The sequence below is a fragment of the Coturnix japonica genome, chromosome Z, assembly GCF_054131305.1.
Source record: "Coturnix japonica strain WE chromosome Z, WE-NBRP24, whole genome shotgun sequence".
In the NCBI taxonomy this organism is placed as follows: domain Eukaryota; kingdom Metazoa; phylum Chordata; class Aves; order Galliformes; family Phasianidae; genus Coturnix; species Coturnix japonica.
Window position 1 is genome coordinate 45740855 of NC_140702.1, and position 25986 is coordinate 45766840.

At 36.6% G+C, this 25986-nt stretch overlaps 1 protein-coding gene across 47 annotated transcripts in view; it reads left to right on the forward strand.

Moving 5' to 3' along the window:
* Positions 1-25986, forward strand: part of PTPRD (protein tyrosine phosphatase receptor type D) — a 1031962-nt gene that overhangs the window by 342658 nt on the left and 663318 nt on the right. For all 47 annotated transcript variants that reach the window (XM_085529953.1, XM_085529959.1, XM_085529949.1 and 44 more), the window contains one exon: positions 3144-3187. The gene's annotated coding sequence lies outside the window, so the exon portion shown is untranslated. The remainder of the gene's footprint in view (positions 1-3143; positions 3188-25986) is intronic.

Sequence of the window (25986 nt, forward strand, 5' to 3'; positions counted from 1 at the left end):
CAGGTGTCTTTGGAAATAGAGTTGATGATTAAATATTCCAGATAATTTATATCTATATTTCAAGTAGAAGTGGAATACCCCCTGAAAGTCTTAAGGATTAGGCTTCTTTTATAACACAAAGTTATGTCTGAAGAGAGAAATATGCGACCCAGAACACCTTTTCCTTTTCTACATGTTTTACATCATGGACTCGGGAAGATTAAGGACCATATTTTAGAGTTTGAAGCATTATGAAACTTCTATTCCATAAGAACTGATCTGGATAGGTTGTGAAGTTGAGGGAAAAGGACCTTATAAGGTTCATGATGAGTAAGTGCAGAGTCTTACACCTGGAGTGGAATAACTATGTGTATCAGTACAGGTCAGGGGCTGACTTCCAGGAAAGGAACCCTGCAAAGGAGGACCTAGGTGTCCTCATGAATAACAGTTGACTATAAGCCAGCAGTGGAAAGAAAATCGATGCATTAAAAAGAGTGTGACCAACAAATCAGGGGAGGTCATTCCTCCTCTCTGCTTTAGCCTGGTGAGGCTACAGCTGGCACACTGTGTCTAGTCCTTGACTCCTCTGTTCAGGAAAGACAGAAAATTTCTAGAGGATGTTCAGTGGAGGGCCACAAAGATTAGAGGCTTTGAGCATCTCCCTTATGAAGAACTCCCTACTCATTCCATAGAAAAGAAGAGTGAGAGAGGCATCTTATCAATGCTTATAAATGCCTAATGGACAAGAGTCAAGGGGATGGATGGCACCAGGCTCTTTCCAATGGTGCCCAGCTACAGGACTAGGAATCAATGGGCAAAAACTGGGACACAGGAAGTTCCACTTGAACACAAGGAAATCTTCTTCACTGTTAGAATGACAGAGCTCTGGAACAAGCTACCCAGATTTTCTGTGGAGTCTTCTTCACTGGAGATGTTCAAAATCAACCTGAATGCATTCCTGTGTAGTCTACTTTAGGGCTGTAGAGAACCTGCTTTAGCACACTGTTGAACTACATGATCTCAAGAATTCCCTTCCGACTCCAGTGATTCTGTGATTCTCTGAAAAACATTTTTTTTCTTACCACCAATACACTTATCAGTGTACCCTGAGAATACTTACAAGTATACAGTTGTTTTGTTTAGTTTTTCTGGTTCTGGACAGACTGAAAGAAGCAGAAGTATGATGTAGCTCAATCACAGTTTAATGCTTGAGAAGATTAAGTAAGTGGGAGGATTACTTTCTTTTCACCTATAAAGTGGGTAGATGAACCCCTCAGTTTTAATTCTTAAGATTCAATAAAGTTAAGAAAGTAATGTTGAAATTCATCAGCCTGAGGTTACCCGAAACTATCTGAAACCATCCCCATCCACCCCCCACCTCCCCCCCCCCCCCCAAGAAAAAAAAAGATCTATCTATGCCTATTCATGGAGACTGTACTGTTGCATTTTTATGTTTGTTTGTGGGTTTTTTGTTTTTTGTTTTTTTCTTAGATCTATTATGTTTTGACTTAATGATCTCAGAATATATATTCAGTTTCTGTTCAGTATGTGTATGTATGTATATATATATATATATATATGTATGTATGTATATATATATATAAGTATATATGTGTATACATATTTTCCTCAGTTCCTGACACTATTATTGACAATAAGTTTTTGTTCCTGGAACTCCTGTAAACGTTAATCCTTCAAGTAAACCATAACTCATGCTCAGATCTAGAAAAATGGACAGGGAAGAGAGGAGATGTGATTTCTATTGAAAAGCAATTACTGAGCTACCTGGAAGAAAGACTCTTTTCTAATACCTCTGACTGTAAAATGTTGGTATTTTGAAGAATGGGATAGGGAGAATGATAGAAGGGAGGAAGTATTTCTTGAGAAAGAATGTCACACAGAGGCTAAAAAGACAGTACTTGAATGAGAGGTCACCTTCAGGAGGTGACTACTTACTTGTACTCAGGAGTGGGTTCTTAGTGGTTATTTATTTATTTATTTTTCTTCTTCTTCTTTTCCTGTATATTTATAATCCTTTGAAAAATAATTTGAAGATAGGTGTTTTAAACTACTATCAGGTATTTTGATATAGTAATGTGTGCTTTCATGGGTGCTTTCATCCTCTGTTTTGGTACTCAGTTCTGAACATTTCTGATTATTGCAGGGTTAAACCAAAATCCAAATGATACTAGTATAGTAGAGTTCAGCTTCCTAATATCTGAAGACCTGTCTGTCCTCATAGTTTCAGACTTAAAACAATCTTAAGATTTTAGAAGCAGTTTTAATACTTTCCATAACATTACATGTATATATATTTCTATATATATATCATTACATTTGTGCATATGTATCTGTATGAACAGGGGAGGAAAAGAAAAAAGAGGCAAAAAATAGAAGAATAAAGCTCCCTAGACTTTCAACATATATTCCTTCTGGATGCATGATGATCTTGAAATGTGTGCATTAGCGATTTTAGTATAGATATTACATGTAACTTACCCACTTGTGAATAAGCTGAAAAATTTCAAATCAATCTCGTTAAATGTTCATCTCTATGAAATATTAGAGTTCTAAAGTGGCATGATGAAATTTTGCACACAAAATACTTTTATTGCAACACTTACAGGACATAGATTTAAGAACGCTGAAGTTAATGTTGATAGCATGTTATCTGTTTTTTTGAGTCTGACATTAAAAAGAAAAAAAAAAAAAGAGAGAAAGGGAAAATGTAATAGAATATTTTACAAAGGCTTGCAAAGCCTTTGCTTATATGTTTTGCATTCTACATTTTTTTTTTATTTGAATTGTTCCTTAAATTACATTAAACTCTGTAGACAAATTCAAGGCTAAGAAATATTTCCAGAAACACAATTATTTTAGACTTTCATGTGAAACATCAATTGAATGTATAAATATGATAAAGTTTTAAGAAATCTCAAATATAAAATCTATAATAAAATTTGATAGCATTTCTTCTGTGAGTAAAAAACAATGACCTAAAGAAGTGCAGTTATTTATTTTTTTCCTTTCTGTTGTTTATCAAATACTTCAGTGTTGATAAATCTTAATTCTGACTGTTCCTATTAACAAGTAGAATAAAAACATAATACTCGACAATTGCCCCGACTAACAATAATATCTAACATTATTTTTTATTATTTTAGATCTCTATCCTGAGACACAACTACAGGATGTGCCTTGGAGAAGTGTAAGTTTTTTGTTGTTTTTTATTGTTATGATAAATGTTGGATACTCTATCTTCTCTTTCAATTAAATGAATTCATTTTCCCTGAATTTTTAAAATTATAAATCTCCGTCACTTAGATCCCACAGTGTTTATTGAGGTTTCACCATGATAGTGGGAGATCTGCCTAACTGACATGATTATTCTGAGTACATCCATTTAAGCATTAACAATTTTTAGTTACTTAATATCAAATATTTAAGCTTCTATATTTCATAGAATCATAGAATCATAGAATGGCCTGGGTTGAAAAGGACTTTAAGGATCATCTAGGTTCAACCCCCATGCTTTGCACAAAGTTGCCATTCAATAAACCGAGCTGCCCAGAGCCACATCCAACCTGGCCATGAATGCATCCAGGGCTGGGGCATCCACAGCCTCTCTGGGCAACCTGTTCCAGTGCGTCACCACTTTCTGAGTGAAAAACTTTCTCCTAATACCTAAATTTCCCTTGCCTTAGTTTTAAACCATTCTCCCTTGTCCTATCACTACCCACCTTCATAAACAGCCGTCACCACTCATTTTTATATGCTACCTTCATATATTGGAAGGCCACAGTGAGATCCCCCTGGAGCCTTCTCTAAGATAAACAAGGCCAGTTCCCTTAACCTTTCTTCATAGGAGAGGTGCTCCAGCCCTCATATCTCTAATTTCTAAAAAAACCTCCTAAAATTATACAAATGGGAAAATATCCTAGAAGGTTTTTTTTGGGAAGTAACTTTCTTCTCCAGATAATCACAATGGAATATGAGCGTTCCATACAAACAAACAAGAAAACAACACAAGTTTGATAAAATGTACTTACCAGCTTTTTATTGATATATATCTTCCAAATCAAAAGATCATATGGAAAATTTCCAATATTTTTATCTTGCCTGCAGCAAGGGCAGCCCCTTCACTCCTTAGTTTTTTTCTTTTTGTCTGAAATATCACTTTTCTCTAAATTACTTGGGAAGACATTGTTTTGCTTGTTCTGCGTTTTTAATTGTGGAAAATGACATGAAGCTAACAGACAATTTACATAACGCTGTCCAATAGCTTAATTCTTGTTCACATTTTGCATTATTTTTCTAGTCTGAGGAGAAATCCCAATGAAAAACATGTTCAAATGCCAATGACTCAATGTCATGGAGGAAGTTGTGTACATGTTCATAACTGTGAACTGCTGGGAACAGACTAGAAGCAAAATCATTGGTATGTCAAGTCACAGAATCACAAAATCACAGAATTGTAGGGGTTGGAATAGACCTCTAGAGATCATCGAGTCCAACCTCCCTGCCAAAGCAGGTTCCCTACACCACATCACACAGGTAGGTGTCCAGGCAGGTCTTGAATATCTCCAGAGAAGGAAACTCCACCAACTCCCTGGGCAACCTGTTCCAGTGCTCCATCACCCTCACTGTAAAGAAGTTCTTGTGCACATTCATGCGGAACTTCCTATGCTGAAGTTTCAGCCCATTACCCCTAGTCCTGTCCCAACAAGACAGGAAATAAGACAAAATATGCTCATTCAAGAAAGGTAAAGTTATTACAATTCTTTAGTTGTAAAAGAAAACCTGTGTATGCTTTGAATTTTACAGTTGTGTTTTAATGTTACTGGTTTAGGACTTGAATTTTAGCTAAAAGACTAAGCCCAGTCCCAAAACAAGTTGTCCAGCCAGAAGAATGAACTGTGCCTTACTGAACAAGAAAGGATACAAAGGGTCAAATGTTGGAGTAATAATAAAAATAGATAATCTGTGCCTGTTTTTTTGTGAGAATCTGTTTTTCTTTTTTTCTTCCCCTCTACCTCCCATGCTCCCCCGCCCCCAAATGTAAAAGCAATTTCCTACAGCCACTGAAATAACTTGAGGTATATTTTCAATTCATTTGAGTTGTCACAGTTCCATTCTGTTCAACAGAATTGTATTAATTTTCACCACCTCACTGCTTGAACATAAATCTTTATTATCTCAATTAATGAGTTTGATTTTTTTTTTTTCCCCTTCCTTTGATGTGTTTTGTGAAAATACACTATCCTTCCAGTCACATCTTCTGGACAAAATTTTGTTGGAAATATCCAGATAATTTATCAGGAAGATATCTCTGATAAAGCAGATTGTATTTGCAATTGCAGTGTCTGGCCTTCTGCAGGCAGGGGAGCACACAGAAAACAGCATTATATCTTTTGTTCCTATTTCTCGACTCTTATCTCTTTCTCCCCTGGTTCCTCATTGGCTGAGTGCTTTAGTTTCACAATCTTCCCAACACTCAACTAAACATATGGATACTGGATAAGTTTTTGCCAGCTAAGCACATATCACTAATTAGTAAACTTCTCGCATTTGCTCATTCAACATTTGGTCATTGTTTCTGGACATCTGCTCATCCTTGCATAGAGATGAACTTGGAAGGAGGATAGAGGGGAATATCTTGATGCCTGACTGCTGCAGCTCAACCTACCCACAGAGCAAGGCAGCTTTGCATGGAGGCTCTGGCTTCTTTAATGCTTGTTAAGTCTGCTTTTCTTTTGCTGAGCGTCCCTTATCCAAACAGAACAGTCTTACAATATGCTTTCTTGTCCATAATACTATAATACTATACCCATACTATTTGGAACATTTAAAAACTACTGCAGTTTTGCAAGGAGGAATTAATCACATGATTCAACTGTATTTCTAAAATATGCAACTTATACGTACTTATATATATTCAGTATTATATATACTTATATATTTGGCATATACTTTTTTTTTTTTTTTCCACCACATCAGCTATTTCTAAGGACAAGTTACAAAATACAAATAGATTGTGCTCTACTTCTTCAGATCAATTTTCCCTTTTCAATATGTAGTACAGAAACAACATTCCATTCCTAGAATTTGGCATAAACCCCGCAGTTGTGGAGCTACGCTTCTTTCTGGCTCTTGTGGTTTTGTGGTTTTTGTTGTTGATATTCTACATGAGAACATCATGTAAAACAGTGGGAGTTAAAGATTTAATGTTCTGGTTCTGTGGGTATTTTGCCCTTTTTCTGGGCATTTTGGGTTCTCAGGGCAGGAGAGGAGTGGCATTCCTGGAGGACTTTTGTAGCACTTTTGCTACAGATATCATTATAACCTGGATAGGCTTGAAAAGAGAGCAGACAGGAATTAAATGAGGTTTAATATGACCAAATACAAGGTATCACACTTGAATAGCAGAAATCCCATACATATGGACAGACTAGGAGAAGAGCTCATTGAGAGCAGTCGTGTGGAAAAGGACTTGGGTGTTTTGATGTGTGAAAAACTAAACATGAGCAAGCAGATTGTGCTTGCAGCCTGGAAGGCCAACAGTATCCTGAGCTACGTCAAAAGAGGAATAGCTTGCAGGGTAGGATACTTGGCTGTCCTCTACTTGCCTTCATGCAGCCCCATCTGGAGTGTTGTGTCCAGACCCCTGGGGTTCCCAACATATGAAAGACATGGAGTTGTTGGGGTGATTCCAGAGAAGGGCCATAAAGATGAACTTCCTTTATGAAGGTAGAGGGAGTTGATTTTGTCCAACCTAGAGAAGAAAAACCTCAAGAGGCAGTCTCAGTGTTGCCTTTCAGTATTGAGAAGAGCTTATATACTGAGAGGAGCTTATAAACAGGAGAGATAACAGCTTTTTCACACTGTCCAAGGGAAGATTTTGTTACACATTAGGTTGAAATTCTTTACTCAGAGGTGAAGAAGTAGTTAAATATTACCCACGAATGTTGTGGATTTACCATGAGTGGAGGCATTCAAAGCTAGGTTGGATGGGGCCTCAAGCAGCCTCATATAGTGTTTGGCAAATCTGCCCATACTAGGAGTGTAGGAAGTAGTCTTTGACATGGTCCCATAACACATCCTTGTCTCTAAATTGGAGAGATATAGATTATTCTGTAAATAAGGAATTGTTTGGAATTTAACATCTGAAGGGTTATGGTCAAGGGTTTTGTATCCAGGTGGAATCTGGTAATGAGCAGTATTCATCAGACATCCATCCTGGGACTAATAATCATGAATGTCTTTATCGGTGCCATAAATGATGAGATAGAGTGCACACTCAGCAAGTTTGTTAATGAAACCAAGCTCAACAGTGTGGCTGATACAGCAAAAGGGAGGGATGCCATCCAGAGGGACCTGAATAAACATGAAAGGTAGGCCCTTGTCAACCTTTTGAGACTCAACAAAACAAAATACAAGGTTTTACACCTGGGTTGAGGTGACGTCAGATATGTATACAGACTGGGAGAAGAGCTCTTTGCAAGCAGACCTGCTGAGAAGGACTTATATCTACAAGTTGATGAGAAACTTAACATGAGCCAACAGTGTGTACTTGCATCCTGGAAGGCCAATGATATCCTGGGTTCTGTCAGGTGGGAGATAGCCAGCAGGGAGAGGGAGGTGATTTTTTTTCCCTTTCTACTGCCCTTATTAGGCCCCAGCTGGAGTACTGTGTCCAAGTCTGGAGCTCCCAGTGAATGAAAGATGTTGAGCTTTTGGAGAGGGTCCAGAGGAGGGCCATGAAGATCATCAGGGGTCTGGAACACTTAACCTATGAAGACAGAATGAAGAAACTGTGTTTGTTCAGTTTGGAAAAGAGAAGGCTGATTGTGGCCTTACAGTATTTAATGAGAGTTTATAAGCACAAAGGAAATAAACTCTTCACAAGAGTAGAAAGGGATAAAACAATGGGAAATGATTTTATACTAAAGAAGAGAAGATTTAGGTTAGATGTTGGGGAAGATTTTTTTTTTTTTTTTTTTTTGCTGAGAGAGTAGTGAGGTGCTAGAATGGGTTGCCTGTAGAGGTTATTGATACCCTGACCCTGGAAATGTTTAATGCCAGGTTGGATGGGACTGTAGGCAATCTTATATAGCACTTGATCTAGTGGCTGGCAACTCTGCCTGTGGCAAGAGGATCAGAGCCTGATGGTCCTTGAGGTTCCTTCCAACCCAAGCAACGCTGTGATTCTATGATTCTGTAGTCACCTCCCTGTCTTCCTGTCATGGTTTTGCAATTTTGCTATCAGTATTCCACATCATAACATCAGCTCACAGAAGAAGACTACATATCCCAGAGGACATCATGGTCAGGGATAAGTCACAGAACAAGGACACTATATAATCTCACTCCCAGGCTGGACTTGCTCTCTTAAATCCTCGGAGTCAGGGGGGAGCATGTGGGAGCCTTCCAGACGTTTTGCTTAGAGCTTACAGTAGGCCTCTCGGTTTTAGGACTCACTCCCTCTCCTATTTCACTTGATTGATTAGCCTTAATTTCAATTATATTGTATTATATTGTGTCATCTTGTATTTCGATATAGTATTTAGTAAATAATTGTGCCTCCTTAGATTGTTGCCACTGTTTTCTTTTCCTTTTCTCTTTTTCCCTTTCCTTTTTGGGCCAGCGGCCCTGTGGGCCAGCTGCCCTCTGTCACGGGCACAGGTAGACTTTCGCTTAACCTGTGACACTTCCATATGCCTTATCATAGCTTCCTAGATGGTCTGTTTCATGATCTTTCCCTGCACAGGAGTGAAGCTTGCAGGTCAGTAGTTCCCTGGGTTGTTCTCTCTATTTTTCTTAAAAATGTTTGCAACATCTTTTTTTCCATTCATCAAAGATTTCTCCTCACATCTGTGACTTTTCAAATATTGAGTGTCTTCATGATGACATCAGCCAATTCATTCAGGAATTGAAAAAATGAATACACAAGCTCTGTTGGTGATATTAAAAATATCTTTTACATAGTAACCTATATACATATATGTATATATATATATATTTATTTTTATAATTCTTCTTTAGAAAAATGAATTGTAGACAATACTACACAATGTGCTGTTTAGACATTGGGAAGGGTGTGACTGGGACTGCAGATGTGTATTCACAGTGGCACCTAACCAGTGAGAAAGTCTTACTTTATCAGCCTTCATCCAGTGTGTCCGGAGCAGTGGATATCATTTTCCCTGGATGTTCTAATCCCCAGAACAATATGTGTACCTGTGTCTATCCAGTATCAAAATTTGAAAAAGAGCTGCTGCTACAGTTCAGTTTGTATAGGACTGTATTTCATAAAGGCTTAAAAAGGTCTGTTAATTTTCACACAACTACTTCATGTCAGCAAAGGTGTGATTAACATAAACACTGTTTTGTGCGGTGTTTGGATTACAACATTATGTCACACAGTAATGTTTATAGAACTGTAGCTCATCAGGTTAAACCTGGCCTACAATTATGGAGTGAAGACACAAGAAAATAAAAGCACTTCCAAGTAAACCTTTAAAAATGTTTAACTTTCAGAAAATATTTACATGAGCAGTTTTAGAATATTGGAAAACTTCCTTTCAAAAATAATGTTTTGTTTTGTTTTGTTTTTCTGAATAAATAAATAAGTAGATAGATAAATAAATAAATAAATTGGAGGTGCTCAGATTTAGTTTTTCACTAGTCCTGTGATGTCTTGTCAAATCATAGATGCTTAACATTGATTATGAATGTTTGTGTTGTCTGTCAGAATGATATTGAATTCCATTAAATCTCTATTAACATGCTTAACATGCTTTTGTAATCAACAGACTCTGGCCACGGACTTTTTTTTTTTCTTTATTATTTTAGAATTATTTCATGGCTTTTAATGGATTCAAGACTCTAAATTTGTAGACTTTTAACAGTTTCCAACAAATGGTCTGTCCAAAGGCTTATCTTTCTTGTTATAATGACCAAAAAAAAAAAAAGCTTTTTCTTATAATAGTATTAGTATACCCCTCTGTCAATGGTTTATGGGCTGGTTCAGACCAGTTCCATGACTAATGGGGCAGAGACACCCAGGAGTTCGTGCCTATGGAAAGGGGAAAATAAAGGGAAAAATAAGTGGGCCCCAAAAAGAACAGAGACAACAATCTGAGGAGAAACAAACTAATTTAGTAAATAAGATATCAGAATGCAAGATGACACACTATAATACAATATAATTAGAACTGGAGAAAGTAAATCAAAGATAATGAGGGAGAAGTTCCACACAAATGTGCGGAAGAACTTCTTTACAGTGAGGGTGACGGAGCACTGGAACAGGCTGCCCAGGGAGGTGGTGGAGTCTCCTTCTCTGGAGATATTTAAGACCCGCCTGGACGCCTTCCTGTGTGTTGTGATGTAGGGAGCCTGCTTTGGCAGGGGGGTTGGACTCGATGATCTCTAGAGGTCCCTTCCAACCCCTACAATTCTGTGATTCTGTGAGAATGTCCAAAAAAGCTGAAGGCCTTACAGTACTGTGGAGGTGAACTGTGTCGTGGGGACAAGCAGCAGGAAAGAGAGCCAAAAGAGGAAAAAAAGGGAAAAAGAGGAACATCAGGTGACCTTTTCAGGAGTTATATCTCCTTTCTGAAAGCAAAGTCATCTGAAATATGTAGTTCTTCTTTTTTTTGGTGTGGTACCTGGAACTGGAGCACTAATTCTTTAATTCCCATTAGGTTACATGATGTTATAATGCTGAATACCTATAGCCCAAAATCATAAAACCATGACACCCTCTGAAAATAATGTATTCAAAAGAACAGAAAATAGTCACTTCCAATTCTACTTTTATTATAAATATATGTTAATATTGCTTGAAGTCAGGTAGACATGTGAAGAACACTTTATTAGAAATCACCTTCACCTCCATGTTTCCTTTCTTATGGGCACCCACCAGAAGTGCATTGCTGCAAGAGAGAGTAATAACATATGTAGATCTGAGTAGAGTACAAAGGTGATATTACAATTATTTTAAAATAACATAGATAACAGAAAAATATAAATGAGAATAGATACAAAAGCTACATTAGAAAATGTAGATAATAATTTGAGAATTATTATGAGAAATGCTCTTTTTCAGTAGTCCAGGCTCAGGTGGAATTCTCCATGGATCACAGTTTATTTCACGCTTTTGCAAGAGCAGGTGACCTTAAGAAAAGGCATGCATGACCAAAGAGACACAACAGTTTATATTTCTGACTTGCTGGTGTGATTTTCCCCCCCACCCCCTGTTTTCTTATTGATTGAGTACACTGGGGTTTACAGTCTATTTGACACTTCTCATTCCCTTAGAGAATGTCATGCCTCTGCTTTGTTAACTTCTTTCTGTTTTCCTTTTATATTTGTTTAGTTTTTACTTATTATGGTATGCTGGGGTAGCCTCTCATAGTTGCCCTGTGGCTAGCATTCAAACTAAATACTGCTATGCACCAGTATATCTGCTGATGTTAGTCAAAAATGTTGATCTCCAATTCTGCAAGCAGGAATTTATCTTGTATCAGAGCTCCATAGCACATCTTTGGAGTCATAACACCATATTGTTATATAAAAAGAACATTTATTTCCCTGTAAAGATGGTAGATCTGTCTGAACACTGCCTGTTTCAGGGAAGCAATAAAAATCATTTCATGCGGTTGAATTTCAGATTACTACTTAATCCTTAAAAATAATGTTAAAATAAATATGAAGGAAATCGTGGAAAAATCAAGAATAAAGGAAGTGAATGAAGAAATGACTGAAATAAATTTATTACATATCATTCAAATGAAATCATTTCAAATGAATCCAAACACCTTTAAAAGTACTCAACTATTTGCACATTTATTTTGACATACATAACTGTGAAGTTTTCTTTACATAAACAGTTGAAACCAAATGAATTAAGACTGTCATGTTTGTACAATCTTCAGAAAATCCTCCTTCACACCTCTGCTTTAACTCCTTTGTTCTTAATTGAGGTCTAGACTGTCACTCCCGAGCAATGAAATAGTTCAAAATTTGGTGGGCTGTTTTGGGCTCTTGAAATATTTGTATTTTTTTCTTTTTCATCTCTGTGTCTTTCTTTCAGAGCATATCAGAAAGTTCTATAGTTTTCTGGATTTTTATAGTTCTAATTATATTGTATTTCTAAATTGTATTATTATTCAGCATATAGCTCAAAGTAATGTGGCCAAAAAAATCTCAGCCAGAAAACTTTCTACAGCTCTTTTTGCCTGAATCACTTTTTTTTTTTTTTTCTCATTGAATATTAAAAGTGATTCTAAGAACAAAACAACAGAACTCTACTTATTTATTTCTAATCTATCTGATAAATGAGTAAAATGTTAAGATTGCTGTCTGAAAAGTGCAGAAGACGCCAGCTGCATTCACCATTTGGTGCAATTTCTGGAACATTTTACAATGTATGGCAAACAACTTGGCACAGGATTTTAGTATTACACTACTTTTGTGAGCCCAGCACCCTGAGAAGCCTACAGTTAGCATTACCACAAACTATGAGGTTTTATTGCTATGAAAATCATAACATACTTTTAAATATGATCTGCTGATGTCCAAGTGAAAACCCCAGAAATTCATTCTCAGTTTGGAAGCAACAAATTTACTGAGTTCTTTGTTCTTCTGATATCTGCGTTCGATAGGTAGCAGAAAAATGCAGCTGTCTTCCAAAACTTAAATTTCAAATACTACTAAATTTATTGTACGTGTTGATTGGTTTCTGCTATATAAAATACATTTATTGATGTGCTTTTCTCATGTTTCTCAAGTAACTCTTTTATTTTTCAACAAACAAAGCAAAACCAGCATATTTGGGCTCAGACTCTGCTTCCTTACTCTCTTTTGAAACTGATGATGTTGTAAGTTTTGCTTCATGAGACTGATCTTAGCTTTTAGAACTACAAGGGCTTTATAGAATTTCTTATTTGATTATTTAATATATTTTTAAACAAGCATTGTTGAGTTCTGTTGACAGTGGTATGCAATTTTGATAGGATCCAAAGGCAAATTTCTGAAAAGGCTTCACAAGCTGAAATTATTGCTCCTAGAATACTGTTTTCATCTATTCAGTATGAAGAAAAAGGTAATGATCGACTGTGTCACAATAGTTTTCTTCTCTTCAGTTTGTAAGCTCAGTAAATGAGAAGTGAAAAAATAGCCTCAGATGCACACAGACAAGTAAGTCTTGTCTTCAGCAAAGATTCGGTTTTTGCTTTGTTTTGTTTTTGTTTTGTTTTCTCCTTCATTTTTTTAAATATTTACAACATTTTAGCCAAATATCTTCTGCCATCTAAATGCTAGGACATAAAGTCCAAATGTGAAAATAGTTCTATTGAGTCTCTATGAATGAGGAGGTCAGAAAAATAATTTCAATATCTGGATTAAAATCTTTCCCAGAGGTACTCAGTATTTCCACTCTAATATAGAAACAAAGTAAAGGGAAAAAATTATAAATTGTCATGAGGCAAAGTAAGTCAATATAGTTTTTGCTGCTGTTCAAGCCATAATGTTTTTTTCACAGTGTATTACTGTAAGAGCAACACATGATCAAAATAATCTAAGTATAAAATTTTTACTTGTCCTAGTGATCATGTTTCTATAAAGCATAACCATAGATTTCTTCCACATAACTATGTAAATAATTGCAGCATTTTTAACCTTATTCATTTTGAGGTCCGAGCACTTTCACTGAATGTTATTATTTTTTTTTCTTTGGTATTCTTTAAAAATAAAAAGAAGGCTTCTAGAATATGATACTTGAAACAATAACATAAAATTAATTTTACGTAGTTATCTATCAACAGATACTGGGTAGACACGTAGAAAGAGTCATTTTGCCTCTGCTAAAGAGATAAGCATTTTGCATTATACAATTTAAACAACACTGCTGTGTTGTACTGCAGAATTTTGTCTCCTTATTCTGATATTGTGGATCAGGTTGCCAAATTATTTTCTTTTTCTGTCCCTGTGGTGCTATGTTTACTCATCTGCTTCTAAGTAGATCGCATTTATAAGATAGACATTTTTTCAAACACTTAAATCTATGTCTGATTTGAAACTCAATCCCAAAGTAAAAGAGATCTGTCACTAAACAAATATTTAAAGAAAAAAAAATCAGAAATACCCTTCTCTATAATCATAACAGTAGGAAGTTCAATATTTCTGCTCAAACAAAAAGGCTGGTAGATGTATTTACCAAAGGCCTTATAATGTTTGCAGTTGACTTTGCAGAATACAACATTTATAAAAATTTTACAGTGTCTGGCAGGTGCCAAGCATTCTCATGGGGATTAGTACTATTCAGATACTGACTTTCATTTGAACTTCAAACTTTCAAACTCTTTTTTTTTTTTTTTTTTTTTTTGGATGGCTTTTTAATAGCTTTCGGAAATTAAATAGATTTTTATTTGTGTAATGATACATTTGAGAATTTATGTGTGAGAAATAAATGTCAGGAAAGCCAGAGACTGCTCCTCTAGACTGTTGTATTTTTTCAAAAGTTAAAAATGAATGAATAAATAAATAAATAAATATAAATGTAAAAAAATCCTAGTTGTGCAGTTTAAACTGAGGTATGAATACATAGCAAGTGTGAGCTTTATCTTTTCCCTTTCAATTTTTTATTTATTCATTTATTTTTAATGTGAATGAAGTAGAGGTATTTTTTCAGTAGTTTCATTTTTCGATATTCAATCCTTATCTTTGTTACATTTGTTATATATATATATATAGGCAAAATATTGTTTTTAGTATGACTAACAATTAGCAATAAAATTCAAACAAGAATGTAATTTTGAATGTTTGGGAGGGCCCGGGAGGGGGAATAATATGTGTGTTTTTATAGCCCTACAAGTAGGTGATAACTGTTACATTCCAGCATTCTAGATTCTAGATTTCTACTTTATATAAATTTGAAGATGACACAAAGAATTTAGGAAATAAAAGAAAATGCTGTTTAGACAGACAAGTACTGGGTAGTGGCTTAACTGTATTTCAGTTTTTTGAATTTAGAGAATGTGTTTAATTCCATAAAGTAAGTTAAAGTAAACTAAATGTAAAAATTGTGTCAGGGTACATTCAGCCTCTTTGCTAAGTCCACTGGTTTCCTTGATTGCAAATACTGCTGCCAAAGAAACTCTGTGGCATGTCTCTAAGAGAAAAAATAGACATACACAGCTTAATAAAAACTGTTTCCTGATGGCAGATTTTGATTTACCCCTAAGATAGCACTGAGCTGTAGAACTTGTCATTATTAGCTACCAAAGAGGGAAAGGGTGGAAAATATCTGTAAGAATTTGTTGAGATTCTGTGAGATTTCTGAGGAAGCAGCAACTAGCACAGGGCTTGTTGATGCACAGAAACACATTGTATGTGCAGAGAAGAAGTTTAAAAAAAAAGAAGGAGTAAGTGGTAAGTGCAAAAGGGAAGCAATAGAAATATGAGGAATGCTCCAAGCACATAAAGAAATCTGGATTGTGAGATATACTCCTTCCACAATCTGGCAAAACTCCACAATATTTATAGATTTTGGTCACCACTGAAGTTTTCTACTGAAATTTCTCCGTGTGTTTTTCTGTGGAATTTTGTGTGTGTTTGTGTGTGTTAAATTTTGTTTATGTCTTGTTCTATAGGTTTTTAACTTGCAGTTAAATCTGACCTGATGCTTAGAAATATGTTTGAAGACCAAATGGGAAAGATTTAATCAACAATTAGATATGTATTTCACATCTTATTTGTTGTAAAATATGCAATCCAGTGATATTTTGTTTATCGTTGCATGAAAATATATTTTGTTAATAGAAAGATTTATTTTACAGTGAGTATGGTGAGGTAATGAAACAGGTTGCGTAGTGATGTGGTTGATTCCCCATCCCTGGAGATTCTAAAGATGAGGCTGGATAAGGCCCTTCACAACCTGATCCTGTTGTGGTGTCCCTGTTCATTGCAGGGGAGTTGGACTAGATGGCTCACAGATGTCCCTTCCAACTCCAAGGATTCTATGATCCTACAGTCTTTGAAAACTTGTGTATACACTGTCAGTAAAAAGTGTATAGATTCACTAAGCAGAACTTTTAAACATAAAATGGAAATGTTGTTAAAAGGAGAGATATCTTCTTACTTAATAGTTTCATAAACATTCTGGCATATTCTATTCCTTCATAAAATTGGTTTGGTATTTGAAGCACTTCTACTCAAAACAAGGTGGAATGGACTTTTCAGTTTTGAATTTCATACTAATTGATCATTATTAAAAAAAAATAATAAAAAAGAGAGACATTAACAATATTCCCTAGATATAACTACTGTGTGTTCACTCAACGCAATGACTTCCTATACTAGCAACACCTGACTTAAAACAAATAATCGAGTAACACCATTTTCTAAGTATGCAGAGAAATGCCCTTAACTAAATATAAAAATCATTGAAATACTTATTCTGAAGTCTGAAATGAGTAGTCAGTGAGTTTTCTGCATTTTAGAGGGTTGTACAAATACCCAGTTTAAATAGAATTATAGAAATACAGAATTGTTCGGTTGGGAAAGACCTTAAAGACCATCAAGTCCAACCTCAACCTAACCATACCACTCTAACAACACTCTACTGAATCATGTCCATGAGCACCACATCCAAATCATTTTTAAACACATCCAGAGACAGTGACTCAACCACCTCCCTGGGGAGCCTATTCCAGTGCTTAACAACCCTTTCTATAAATAAGATTTTCCTGATATCCATCCTAAACTTACACTGGCACAACTTGAGGCCATTTCCCCTTTACCCGTCACCTGTCACCACTGAGAAGAAACTAACCTCACTCATGCTATAAGCACCTTTCAGATATTGGAAGAGAGTGACAGCGTTTCTCCTCAACCCTAGTTTCCCCAGACTAAACAGCCCCAGTTCCTTCAGTCTCTCACAGAATCACAGAATCACAGAACCACAGAATTACTCAGGTTGGAAGGGACCTCAAGGATCATGAAGTTCCAGTCCCCTTGCCTGGCAGGGCCACCAAACTTCCACATTTACTAGATCAAGTTGCCCAGGACCCCATCCAACCTGGCCTTGAACACCTCCAAGAACGGGGCATCCACAACCTCCCTGGGCAGCCTGTTCCAGGACCTCTCCATTCTCCTAGTAAAGAACTTCCCCCTAACATCCAACCTAAATCTAACCTACTGAATCTAATCTACTCTCTTTCAACATAAATCCATTTTGCCTTGTCCCGCGAAATCAGCCCTTTCGAAGAGTTTACTCCCCTCCTGGATATAGGTCTCCTTCAGGTACTGAAAGGCTGCAATGAGGTCAGCCCACAGCTTTCTTTTCTCCAGGCTGAACAAGCCCAGCTCCCTCAGCCTGTCTTCATAGGGGAGGTGCTCCAGTCCCCTGATCATCTTCGTCGTCCTCCTCTGGACCTTTTCCAACAGCTCCATATCTTTCTTGTACTGAGGGCTCTGTACCTGGACACAGTACTCCAGATGGGGCCTCACAAGAACAGAGTAAAGAGGGAGAATCACTTCCCTGTCCCTGCTGGCCACCCATCTTCTGATGGAGTCCAGGATATCGGTTGCCTTCCGAGCTGCAAGAGCACACTGCTGGCTCATGTTAAGTTTCTCATCCATCAGGACCCTCAGGTCCTTCTCTGCCAAGCTGTTCTCAAGGATCACTCTCCCCTGTCTGTACAGGTGTGCGGGGTTCTTCCAGCCCAAGTGCAAAACCTTTCACTTTGCCATGTTGAACCTCATTAGGTTCACCTGTGCCCATCTTTCAGGTCTGTCAAGGTCCCTCTGAATGGCATCCCTTCCTCCCTCTGTATCAACCGCACCACTCAGTTTGGTGTCATCAGCAAACTTGCTGAGGGTACACTCGATTCCATCATCGATGTCACTGATAAAGATGTTAAAGTGCACCGGTCCCAAGACAGACCCCTGAGGGACACAGCTTGTTACTGGCCTCCACCTGAACATAGCTGGGCTTGTTCAGCCTGGAGAAAAGAAGGCTGCGGGGTGACCTCATTGACCACCACCCTCTGTCTGTGGCCCTTCAACCAATTTCTTATCCATAAAGTGGTCCACCCATCAAATCCACATCCCTCCAATTTGAAGATGAGGATGTGGTGGGGCATCATGTCAAAGGCCTTGCTCAAGTCCAGGTAAATGACATCAGTCGCCTTCCCTTTGTCAACCAACACTGTCACTCCATCATAGAAGGCCACAAGATTGATTAAGCTTGACCTTCCCTTGGTGAAGCCGTGCTGGCTGCCTCAGATCACACAATCTGCTCATAGGGCTTATTCTCCAAGCCCCTCACAAGCCTCATTGCTCTTCTTTGGACCTGCTCCAGCACCTCAGTGTCCTTTCTATACTGAGGTGCCCAAAACTGAACACAGTAGATGAGGTGAGGCCTCACCAGTGCCAAGTACAGGGGTAGAACGTCCTAGTCCTGCTCACCACACCATTCCTGATACAAGCCAGGATGCCACTGGCCTTCTTGGCAACCTGGGCACACTGCTGGATCATATTCAGACAACTGTCCATCAGTACACCAGGGTCCCTTCCATCAGGCAGCTTTCCAGCCACTTGTCCCCAAATCTGTAAGGTTGCCTGGGGTTGTTGTAACCAAAATGCAGGACCTGGCACTTGGTCCTATTGAAACTCATAGTTTACCTTGGCCTATCCATCCAGTCTATCCAGGTTCCTTTGCAGTGCCTTCTACCTTCCAGCAGATCAACACTCCCCCCCATCTTGTTGTCATCTGCAAACTTACTGAGATTGCACTCAATCCCCTTATCAAGATCATCAATATAAGTGTTAAACAGGACTGGCCCCAGTACTGAGGCTTTGGGCACTCTGTTCCTGACTGGCCACCAACTGGATTCAACTCCATTGACCATACATTTCCCCAAATGTACTTGCAATTTTGTTAAAAGATTTTTATTTTTTTTTTAACTGTAATCAACAGAAAGGTTGAGATTTTAATACAATAAAGAGAGAATAAGGGACAAATGCCAAATTAAAAGTTTAAGAGTTTAATTTTTCTCTTCTATAAACAATTTTTTTGTTTGTTTGTTATTAGGTGTTTAGAAAATCAGTAACTCCTAACATGGATTGCTCATGATCTGAAAAAGAATTTGGGGACTAATTTAAGAGAACATTATATGAAAACTCTTAATTCTGCAGTTCCCTCATTGTTAGGAAAGCCCATATGAAATGGAAACAGCTACAGTGTTGTTCTGCTACTTTTATGGTCTACCTAAGATTTGAAAACTTTGAAGAAATAAATACAAGAGATGCATTTTGCCTCAGAGTTCATTAGGAAATAAGAATATAAAGGTGAGGTAATGGTATGCGAGCATTCAAGTCTCTTCCTCGCAGGGACAGCCAAGGAAATGAAAGTTTTACTTTAATTCTGGTATATGTTTTTCTTCAAGAGAAAATTAAGCAATTTCTGGGTGGGAAACAAAGCAAACAAACAAACAAAAAAACCACAATAAAATACAGATATCTCTTGGGACACTGTCTTCATTTTTATCTGTTCAACACTGGAGAGTGGCAAAAGTCTCTGAATATAACTGATTTTTTCCTGTGTTACATAATCTTACATTATTAAGGAGATTAAAAAATGTAAAAAATATTTAACATCTACTAGAAAATATGCTATTTCTTGCACGAAGCAGCATTTACGATATCCAGTCATCTCCTACATGAAACTTTTTCAGATGCATTTTAATGAAGTAATTTTACAGGATATGGAGAATTTCTCTTATCTGTCATAACAGAAATATTTTCAAAGTATGCTGTGTAATTAAGCAGGAGATCCCCTGCCTGAATTGCAAGCCTAAATCAAACTGTGCTTTTCCAGGTGTTTCTCTGAGTGCTTTAGAAAATTTCCAAGCATACATTATTACAGCTAGTGTTTCACTAGTTGGTCTGCAGTCATCTCATTTTCATTTTCTTTCTCTTTCCTTTTCTTTTAATGATACTTATGTTCTAGAAAATCTTTTCAGACGTTTACCCAAACAATAGTGGTAGAATTAAGTTGTATAAAACTGAGAGGCAGCTTAGAGAAAACTTCCTAAGATTTTTTCCCACTTGATTCAGTATGAAAATTTAAGATTTTTCTGCAGTTTTTTGACAGACTCTCCTAAAATATCATCATCTTGATAAAACAAATCTTACTTTCTCTTCATGTGCTTAGTGATTTAGTCATTTGAATTTGAGTGAGGAATTATGTGTAATATTTATATTCCAGAAAAATAATCTTAAAGATATCCAAAAAGAAAGTGGAGTTACTTCTTTATGTTAATCACTTGATTAGTAGCTACATGTAGTTTTTATAGACGACAGACATTCTTCCTGTTTTCTTTCACCTGCACCAAGTGCTGAGTTGGTATCTTCTCACTGGTGGCAAGTGACAGGATGAGGGGAAATGGCCTTGAGTTACACCAGAGGAGATTAAGGTTGGATATCAGGAAAAACTTCACAGTGTGGGTGGTTAAGCACTGAAATAGGATCTCCAGAGGGGGGTTGGTTGAATCACCATCTCTGGATGTGTTTAAAAACCATTTGGATGTGGTGCACATGGACATGATTTAGTGGAGGGTTGTTAGGGTGGTTTCGTTAGGTTGAGGTTGGACTTGATGGTCTTTAAGGTCTTTCCCAACCTGAGCAATTCTATGATTATGTGGTTCTGTTGATGCTTAAAGAAATCTGAAATACCAAGATTTACTTGATAATTGAGCAGAAGAAAATGTGGCTTACAGCAGGCTAAATTCAGTTCTGAATCTATTAAAATATTTAGTTAGATATAGATATATATACAGAATTAATTTAGATATAGAAAAGAAATAAAAACTACAACAAAAAACTCCTGAATTACACTATTCATCATTCAGTTTCTCTGCAATAAGAAATAGTATTGCTCTTCTGCAAGTGATTTCATCATTGTTGTTAATTCTTAACTCTAAATACCCCTAATTTGCTTTTAACCTTTTTTGAATGTTATGCAGCCTTTCCCCTACCTACCTCACCCCTTCCTCCAACCCCCCCCCTCCAAAAAAAAAAAAAGAAAAAAAAAAAGAAAAAAAAAAGTTAGGCTGACTAACATATTCTTAATGTAGTGTATTTTATGTCTGTACTTTTTTTTTTTTCTCTTTAATTTCTTTCTTTGTTTTGCTTTGACCTATCTTCACAGCCTTCTTTTTTCTCTGAATGCTCTTCTAAATATTTTCTTCCCACTCAGCCTTCATTTTTCGTTTTTAATATTTAATATTTCCCAGTAATTTCTAATTAGCAATTCTTCAGAACAGTATTCACTCTAAATAATTATAGACAGGATCCATATCCAGAGCTTCCATCTTGACAAACTCTTTGTGACCTCATAAATTCTTCACCTGGATTTTTGTAGAGCATGAAGGTGTTAGACAGTATGAAAATAAAACATTTGCAGAAAAACCTGGTAGATAAATTTAGTTTTCAGAAGTTTTAAGATTATAACAAACTTCTATCACTTCTCCTGTTAGTGTTAATTGAGGAAAAAGAATGAAAAAACTGGTTTAAAAAATCAACAGTGAAGAAGGAAAATAATAGATAAGAAAAATAAACATTCTTTCATGGACGATTTACCATAAGCAGTGTGAAGTTGTTTTGAATTATGCAAGACTGAATCTGTTACAGGGTACTGAACATGAAAATTCCCTTAATGACTTAAAAGCCCAAGAGCTAAAATATTAGATTTCCTGGAGCAGTGAAGGAAAACTTTTGGTCGATGTAAATATATCTCTTCAAACAACCAACTGTGAATATCTTTGGGTCTTAAAAGAAGAGTGTTAGAGACAACTACATTACACAGCATTTTGAAAGTAGATCTAATTATAAAATTCCTAAAGTAAAGAATATTTAGATGTCAGGAAAATTGTAACACATGGGACAGTTTTCATGATGGACAGATGCTGGCATTAAATGTGTTGAGAGCAGAGTTCATCACGTTGTTTCCGTTTTTTGCTGTTGACTTTTTCAATAGATAATATCACATTTATTTTAGCTATCCAGCTTTAAATCATTAAGCAATCTTGCAATTTATTTTTTTTAGAAGAAAAAAGTACAGCTTTAGTAGATTCACTACATATTGTTATTCATTTTGAGTGATTAATATTTTTCAAAGTAAATAAGTGACAGATTTCATCTTTTGTATTTGCATAGTTTATATCACGAAGACTAAAGTCTCAAAAAACTGTTGATGAAATGAGCATTTATGCTGTTTAGTGTTTACATTTGACTGTCAGAAACTGTTAAAGATATTTTTTGCTCTAAAAGGTAAAAACACAAATAGGCAAGAAACCAGGCTTTTGGAATATGCACAATAGAAAGGAAGCTTTTGATGCAAATGCTGCCTTACAAGGTATATATGTTATTCTAAAAAATCATGTCAGTATATGTTGCCTTCAGAATTGTTCTGCTTTCTAATTTTGTCTTAATTTCATTATGTTTAGTGTTCTGTTATTATGATGATATAATACTATATATATTTTTAATTTTTTTTTTTATTTTTAAGTTATGTGCTGTAAACACTGGGAAAATCAGAATTGGTTACTCTCCCAGGAAATATATTGTACGTACAGAGTGCTGCTAGCATTTCAAACAGTTCTCAATAACTTAAAGATTACTTACTGGATTTAGTATCATACTGGGCTTTATGTTGTATAGATTTTAAAAGTTTTGTATCTTGCTAAGTAATATGCATTATTTATTTTTTTTTTTTTCACTACCTTTTTAACTCAGGTTTAGAAGCTGAAATCACTCTTCTTTATTTTCCAGTGTGTTTATTTTTATGCTTATTCAAGAAAATCTGATGATGGTTCTGGAGCAAAAATCTTATGAGGAGTGGATAAGGGAGGTGGGATTGCTCAGTCTGGAAAAGAAGAGGCTCAAGGGTGATGTTATAGCTCAACTGAAGGAAGGCTGTGGTGAAGTGGGAGTCAGCATCTTCTCCCATGTAACTAGTGATAGGGCTAGAGGGAGCAATTTTAAGTGAAGCTGCAGCAGGGAAGACTCAGGTTGTATATTAGAAATACTTCTCTAAGAGAGTTGTCAGGTGCTGGATCAGGCTGCTTGGGGAGGCAGTGAAGTCACCATTCACAGAGGTGAAGCATTTAGATGTTGTAATGAGGGACATGGTTTAGTGGGAAAAATTGGTCATAGGTGGTCAGTTGGACTGGATGATTGTAGAAGTCTTTTCCAACCTTGCTGATTCCATGATTCTATGATTATGTCTGTTGTAGAGAAGAAACACCAGCTCTAGATCAGATGTTCTTACTGTGGGTAAGTGCCATAACATGGTAGATAAGTGAAGAATGAGATCCCTGCTGGTTTGCTTTCCAGACATTGTTTCTATGTATCTTGCTTTAGAAAATTTCATTTGTCTTGTTTTATCTAATGTTAGAAAAAACATTGCTATTCCATAATAATTCCAAAACAAAATGAAAACCCGCCTCTTCTTGTAAGAGCTTTGCATTTCTAATTATGTTCTGAAGACATAAGCTGAGTCTCTTAGCCCAATTTGCTTGTAGGAAACCAACTCAAAAAGAATAGAAAGGTGCTGTAGTGGCTAAGAATTATATTGCTGATATAGACTAGGGCCCTTTTTCTCTGTTACCACAGTCTGATGATCTATTACAAAGCCATTATAATGCAAGAGATGCTCCAGACATAATGCCTTTTAAATATTAAATTGGCCTGTGATGTCAGAGGTAGACATTGGTGGTATGCCAGAGTGGATGTGAACACAGTGATATGGTAGGTGATGCATTTCAGCAGCAGTGTCACAGACCGTGACACAGTTCTTTTGGTGTAGATTTTTTGAGTACAGCACATAGATTCTTGTTCGTCACTGCCAAAAATGCAGAGCTACTGATGTTGCCTAGAATGAAAACTAGTGTTTTTCAGCCAAAACTTTGCTCCAAAAGACAGTGTTGTTGGGCTCTTTGTGTCTGTTGCAGTATCTATGGAAGTAAGTAGGAAGAATTACTTTTTGAGCCACCTATATATATATACCCAACTTTATACACGCTAAAATGGTAGCTGCTACAGTATTCCTGCTTCTAGATAACTATATTTGTTACTGCTAGGTTTTTGAGCTTTGAGTGTTTTTTGCAACTAAGGAATTTGTTTACTCAAATGTTCAAGTGAGTTAAGCGTTAGGGAAAGAAATCAACAGCATCGGCCAAGCCTCTGGCAGCAAAGAGGGCTTGGAATTTTTTAACTTCCAACTTTCTGATGGTTTTTTTTTTGGTGGACTATGTGGAAATGAATGCCAGAGGAAAACTTCAAATTGTGTAGATGTTAATTGCTCTTTGGTTTTCTCTCAGTTTATGTGCTGAAACAAGTGCTGTATATTTCCCAAATAGTGGCTCAAATGTAGACCTTTGACTAAAATTTTTCTCATTTACTTTTGTATTACACATATAACTTTTCTAAATCTATGACAGAAACTTTTCTTTTGTGTATCCTGTGGGAGCCTAAGTAAAACTATCCAAAATTACATATGGCGAATGTCACATATATGAACAAGTCCATAACAAATTATCATAATTCAAGATATACTGTAAGGGTAATTCAAGTATCTATTTTCAGTCACAGACGAGAAACTTAAGGCTTTTGACAGACTGTCAAGTCTGTACAGTTTCAGTAAAAGAAACAAATGAAGTGAGCTTTCAGCAAAGGTATTAACTCCTACTATATGTTCTTCCCTGTTGCACATTTCCAATCTATCTGTCTTTTTCTTTGCATTTGTATGATTTCTCCATTTCTTTCCTGAATAAGTCATATAGTTTTAAGCCTCAATGCATTTTTTTGCTTAGATATCAGAAAGTCTACTGATTCTGTGAAGAATGAGATGAGAATATTCCTGCAGTTCAGGGCAGGAGAAGCTCTGAAAGCAGAAATGTTTGCTTTTATTCTGAATAGGACTATTTATACAATCCTGCTGGTTCAACATCTTACATAGTAGAATGGGAGCACTGACAGTGTCACAGAGAAAGAAATAATTAGTCCTGGATAAGGATAAAAAGACATTACTTAAATCACTTCTTCTGCCTGGGGGATTGGTGGTGCAACTATGTTCTGAAGAACAAATTCTAATAGATTAACTCAGTAGGTCACGATCAGTTGTAAGCAGCCCCAACACCAAGTGTCTAACTCTTTTCACACCACTGGCTGAAAGTAGTGTGATTCTATGTCAAGAAATGTGTGAATAAAATGCAATAACTTGGAGCTACTTAGGAGTTGGAATGGTTTTAATTGTTTGAAATTCCCATTACTCTCAATATCTTATTCAGAGTCAGAGTAGACAAGGGAGTGTTTTTCCTTACTTTTGAGCTTCAGTTTCTGCCACCTGTTTCTCATGTGTTTGAAAATTCTGAAACTTCACAGAAATATGCAATATCCTTCCTTAAGCAGCATCACAGAATCACAGAATTGTAGGGGATGGAAGGGACCTCTAGAAATCACTGAGTCCAACCACTCTGCCAAAGCAGGTTTCCTACAGCAGGTTGCGCAGGTAGGCATCCAGGCAGGTCTTGAGTATCTCCAGAGAAGGAGACTCCACAGCCTCCTTGGGCAGCCTGTTCCAGTGCTTTGTCACCCTTTGTTCTACTTTGATAAGAATTGCGGATCTGTAATACACTAATTACATAATGACAATTACCATTCTGCCCTTTGAAGAAAAAAATAGATCCTCAGTGGAGGTAAATATAATTTGTGTGTATTTTATCCTCTTTTTTACACAACCCTATTTGTAGATCTAACTTTACAGAGGAGTCAAGACTCCGTTCTGTCACATCATCATTGTAGTGATGTTGCTGTACTGTCCTTTACAGTGCTCAAAGTTCAGAATATAGCTATGTGTTTCTGTTGAGACTTAACTTTCTGGGTTTATATCTGATATTTTACATTGGTGGACCGTAAGCTAGCAAACTGAGATAAAGATAC